Raw genomic sequence first — 6,000 nt, forward strand, 5'->3', positions numbered from 1 at the left:
AATTTGAAATTTTTGTTCAGATTTGAAATCTTTTTTCCAATTTACTGTATTGCAGTAAAATTCACGAGACTATCTATGTTTTTACGTTGATGGTGTTTTGTAAACCCGGATTCGCGATCGCATTGGGTCTTGAGGAACAAAAAAAGACTCGTAAGAAAAAACTTTTATTAATCAATATGTATATTGCCATAATATATCGCCAAACATCTATCTATATCTATATAATATTATAAAACAAAAACCACTCATGTCATTTTCCCGCCTAACAAAACCGTTTTCTAAGCACAATATCTATTTTATTCTATTCTATATATACAAAAATATAAAACAATATTTTCCTAAATCTTTCCTTATTTCATGGCAAAATCATATAATAATTGGATTGGATTTTCTAACTTAAAATTAGTTTTCGTTAACGATTTTTTTGTGATAAGCTAAATTCATTGTGTTGCTACGTCAACAAATCCCTAATTTCATTAGATCAGTCTATTTCTTAGGCATCTTCTATAAAAAAAATAAGGTAAATTTTTGTATCATGCCCTTATGATAAGCATGAAAGAATAATCAAGTTTATAATAAGAAGAGTCCATAATTGATTAGGGTTAGGCTACAACAAATTTTTCTTTTGGGTTTTGATTTCGTATTCAATTACTTTCATATTCTTAAAAAGAATTGGTATTTCTAGGATTAATTGCATTTTGCATACCTTGGAGATTAGAATGGTACATTGTTTCTTTAACGGTTTATTGACGTTATCGCGATGAGAATTTTCACAATCATGCCTTAATATAGTCTCACATCTACCAGTTTGGCAAAACTTATTTGTATAGGGTCTCATATACACAAACTATATCATAGTCAAAGGGTATACTGTGATATGACGTACAAAAATATCATAGTTGAGTTGTTTAAAATTTTAGCTACTATATTGAGTATGGGTGATTAAATGCTTATTCGAAGGAGAGTACCTACTCGGTCGAGTTATCTTTAGTAACAGTCGAATTATTAAGTACGACTTTCAATCAATTTTTTTCATAACTGTACCTTAAATTTCATAACGTCCTTTAATTCTGATCTTGAAAAAGGAAAGACAATCTTTGCTATACCTTCATATGTAGCAAATTTATATTTTTTTCAAAAACTCAATTTTTTGAGTAAAAAAATCGTGATCAGGTTTTGTCCGGGTGAATATTGATAGATCATATCATTCTTTCCTTACACGTATCTATGACGTTCTAAATTTAGTAAAACACAAAATGAAATTGATATACGGAATATAACATTTCTCATCAATAAGACTCAAATGTTTTTTGCAGGGTTTATTTATCATAAAGTTAAAATGTTTATTATGCTTATTGTGGCATGGAGTTATTGGGAAGTGTGGAGGGAGTTGCGGGGGGAAAATGAGGGAGTGGTGATCAAAGATCGCAAAGACACAAAGTGTGCACTGGAAGCACCTAAGGGAGGAGTAATGAAAATTAATGCCGATGCACGATCTTAGGAGAGGTGGTACTGAAATGGGGTTGGTAGTGCAAGATCAAAATGGCAGTGTGGTGCATGTAGGGTGAAACAAGTCAAGGGAATGTGGAGTCCTGAGATTGTCGAGCGAAAGCGGTAGAGTTTGGACCGATCACGGTAAGGCAAATGGGAGTAAAAATTATTATACTGGAATCTGACTGAACTTAGTTTCATGCTGAACTCGGATGTGTGTCCTTCCAGTCAATTTGGTAATATGGGTATAATATTGTTAGCTTTATATCTAGAGAATTTAGGAGACTAAACTTTTGTTTTTTGCAACGGAAAGGAAATAGGGAATTCAAACTTTTGTAATTTTAGACATTATGTCTGTCGTTGATTAATAGCAATTGCATATTCTTCATCAAAAAATAATAAAAGAGTTGTGAAAAAAAAATTACAATAAAGTCTCTTAGTAATTTAATGACATACTGTCTCTCTATAATTGTGTAAGACGCTATACAATAAAGTCTCGTAGTAACTTAATTAGATAGATTGTCTATACAATAAAGTCTCTTATCATGTATGGAATACTAATTTTTTTTCCCAAAAATTCTTTTACCACACCCTTGCAATTTTGCACGGGTCTAAGCTAGTATGTTATGTTTATGACCACAATTTACTAAACTTTATCACAAATTACTAATATTTTGCTATGAATATTGTTACGTTTATTAGTCTTTTACCACGATTTTTGTTATTATTGTTGTTTGTCTTCAATATTTTGTCTTTATTTATTATACTCCATCCGTTCCGGTCATTTGTTTACCTTTTACTAACTTTAAACCCGTGCAAAAATTACACGGATCTACTCATTCATTTTATTTGTAAAATCTAAATAATGTGTGACACCCTTAAAATTAACGATAAATAAAGGCGTAAATTCTACGGAAAAACTGGTAGGATATGTTTGTAATTGGTCCAACTAGCCAAAAACCTGTAATTTCAAAAAATTTTCTAAACCAATCACAACATTTCCAACATTTCCAAGAGGCGGGTGCCAAAACCTGCAATGCTAACGAACTAATTTACATACATAGCTAACGATAAGAAAAAGTAAAGATACAAACCCAGAATAGAAAAGGGAGACATATGTCCCTTCAAATAATATACAAAACCAAAAGATAAAAGGTTTACTATAAGAATAGCCAAAAACTAGGTCCAAGTTTCCTTATGCTCACTAGCTCGTCTGTGACCCCAACAAAGCATCAACAACCTGTCAATCGCATTTTATATAAACACGAAAGCCACAATTCAGTGGGGAGTAACTTCGAGTCCTCCCAGCCACGAATCGTCATATTTAATGTAACATGTAATGAAACATGTAAACTATATGAAAATTAATCTAATTTCCAAGTATTCTAACATATGAATGCTAAATTGACTAATTTAAACTATCATGTGAAAAATATAACAAGTAGTAATCCAAACTCTATCAACCATAGCCGGCTTGCATCTCACCTTCTATGATTCATAGAATCATCAAACAAGAAAGGGCAATATATCAAAGACAGGCATAAGTTCTTAGTCCCGTCAATAGTCACTTTGTAACTCGAGTCTATACCACGAGGTAGGGAAGGTAATCGAACCGGTATCTTGGCTCAGCGGTTAATATTAATAAAACATGGCCAAGACACAACACAACCCTAGCCTAAAATCACATGAGACCTAGACATGCGGATACACACCACCGCACCCAAGACCCACAATTTTTCTAAAACAAAGTGAGTACCCTAAGGAGTCCACCAAAGGGTCGGCTAGTACTTAAGTCGACCACTTACTATCAAAATAAAATCGAGGTCATGCCCCAACTTGGATATAAATCCACTAGTCAGGAACACAAAGGCTATCAAGCAGTGAACATATACTCGTCAAAGACTATAAAGACCTATCTATGATGAAGGCCAAAATACTCACCTAGGACCTAGTCCCAGCTAGTCCCAGCTTGAATACTTTAGCCCACACCACACAAGACTCACCACACAAGTCAAGTAAGACACCCACTTAACCATAAGAAGGCAAAAAGTCCAACTTACCAACTTAAATGCTAACATTCTATCATGTGAAAGGCTATATAAATGTCTATTCAACAGATAATCCAACAGTATTCTCAATAAGTATTCAAAACTAATTACCAATTCTAACAATATTAACCATATTAAAGGCTTTAGGGGAATCTAGGGCCATTTCTACAATATAAGATACTATTAAATACAATCAACTATACATGTGAACTAAAACTTGATAAATGGCCTAAAACAAGAAAAAGGTCGATTATCTAATTCATTCAACCGAATTTTTACCCGCAACCCCAGCCCTGCGACAGGTACGGGTTAAATTGCGGCTGACCAATCACTCAATTAACTGACATCGCATCAGTCAAAGGGACTAAGGCTCAGTTTTCGGCACAATCAACAACACATTACAATTATCGCTATATAATTCATTCTGAGCCTAATCTTTACAATTTCATTTTCTAACCTATACTAACATGTGCAATTACCAAAATAAATATAATTTTTACCTTTAACATAATTTTTACTACTAATTTGATTTAATTCAAAAGTTTACCCATACATTACTTATTCTAATTATCTCATTAATGAATCTAAAATGACGAACAATGCATGGAAAACCGCGAAACAAGCAACGGGCCGACCCGGGCCAGCCGTGGGCCAGCCATGGGCCTGCCGGGCTGCTGCCGCCACCTATTACTCCTCTTTTTTTCCGTTTTTGTTCATTTTAACATCGTCTAAACATTAATTAATCGTTCCCATACCAATATCCTAACTTAAACTAACCAAAAGGCATAAATTAAGCATGCATGCAACCATATTTTAACATGTGAAAATTTCTACTCAAACCAAAAATCACAAAACATCCAAAAACAACAAAGCATGTGACGATCTTTCGTCGAGTAACTCGAAATATGTTACCTTAAGCTAGAAAAAGGCAAAATAACCCTTGAGAAAACCCTAAAAACAGAAGCTACCCATCATCCTCTACTATATAGGAGTCCCCCACATCATCCTCATAATCTTCACCAGGAGGTAGATCTCGGCGAGAGGATTCCGGAAATATAAATTATGTGAAAATCCGATAAGAAATGAGGAAGTTATGATGAATTTTAGCTTGAAAAGCTTAGTTTTATGGTGTTTTTGGGTTTAATGGCTTAGAATGTTGAAGGAGATGGAGTATTGACAGAAAAATCAGAAAGAAAGGAAGGGAAAAGGGGGTGTGCCACGTGAAAGGAAGAAAGGAAAGGAAAGAGCGGGTTTGAGTCGGGATTTTACGAGTCGGTTTTGACTCGTTTCGATAATAATTAAAACCGTAGGTCAAAAGCAAATTCCGACAAGACCAAAGTTCTTAAACACGAGATTACAAGAAAATTGAATACTCATACGACCCATTTCCAAAATCGTTTACCCAATTTTCAAAAGAGTTGTCATTTTTCCCCGATATGCCCTTATTTCGAATTAAAAGATTTTTACACGGTTAAAACTATTTTTAAACATCACAAAACTATCAAAATAAATACTTTTCTTCAAAATATAATAAAATTATATTTCTTTGAATTATTATTACTTTAAATACATTAATATCAAATTTTACTTGTTTAACTAATTATTTCCGAAATATATTAACGGTCCGAAATTACGGGGTGTTACATAATGAATGAAGATTTTTACAAAAAATGCACAAAGTTCTGACTGAATAATGTTTTATCAAGATTTATTGATAAAAAAAGTATAAAATTTGTATACAAAAGTTTTGTCTATATTTATGTTATATTCTAAAAATTAGAAAAAAAAAATATTCACAGATTACTCGTATATTCTATGTTATTTTCGATACAATCATATAAACATAACACCCCAATATCCTCTCTCTTAATAAAATTAACTACCCGACAATTAATACTAACAAGTAATAATAAATATTTTAAATTTTTGTTAATTATCTTCTTTTCAAGTTGATTATTAAATAAAATTAATTGTCCGACAATTAATACCGACAAGTAATATATAATAGTTAATTATCTCCTTTTAAAATTAATTATCTTAAAAAGAAATTTTTAAAATAAAGTAATAAATGTTTTTACTTTTTGTTCAACAAATTTAAATTACAATTGTAATATTTGAGTTCTAAAGTCATATTTAAGTTTTTGTTTTGTTTTGAGTTACAATTTACATTTGCGATTAAAGTAAATAATGCATTAGGGTCAATTGGCTAGGTAGTTATTACACTATGTATGATATATTTTCTTGGTAGTTAAATTTGAGTCAATAATACTTTGTCTTGTTAGACAGGAATTTCAAAAAAACCCGACTTACATATCAAATAAAAGTATTCAGATGAATAAAACAAAATTAGTAAAAGTGAAACTCTCTAAATAGTTGCATACCCGTGCAAATCATTAAATCTATTTTTCATTTAGTCAAACAAATTTACGTTTCTAGAACCCGTGCAAGTTTAAAATGATTT

At 31.9% G+C, this 6,000-nt stretch overlaps 1 long non-coding RNA gene across 1 annotated transcript; it reads right to left on the minus strand.

Moving 5' to 3' along the window:
- Positions 1-2,528: 2,528 nt before the first annotated feature.
- On the minus strand, positions 2,529-4,738 carry LOC141594174 (uncharacterized). The gene is made up of 2 exons (XR_012522032.1): positions 4,452-4,738; positions 2,529-2,731 (listed from the first exon to the last, which is right to left on the minus strand). It is a non-coding gene; the product is annotated as an uncharacterized LOC141594174 (long non-coding RNA).
- Positions 4,739-6,000: the final 1,262 nt, after the last annotated feature.

This window comes from Silene latifolia, chromosome 8, assembly GCF_048544455.1.
Source record: "Silene latifolia isolate original U9 population chromosome 8, ASM4854445v1, whole genome shotgun sequence".
NCBI lineage: Eukaryota > Viridiplantae > Streptophyta > Magnoliopsida > Caryophyllales > Caryophyllaceae > Silene > Silene latifolia.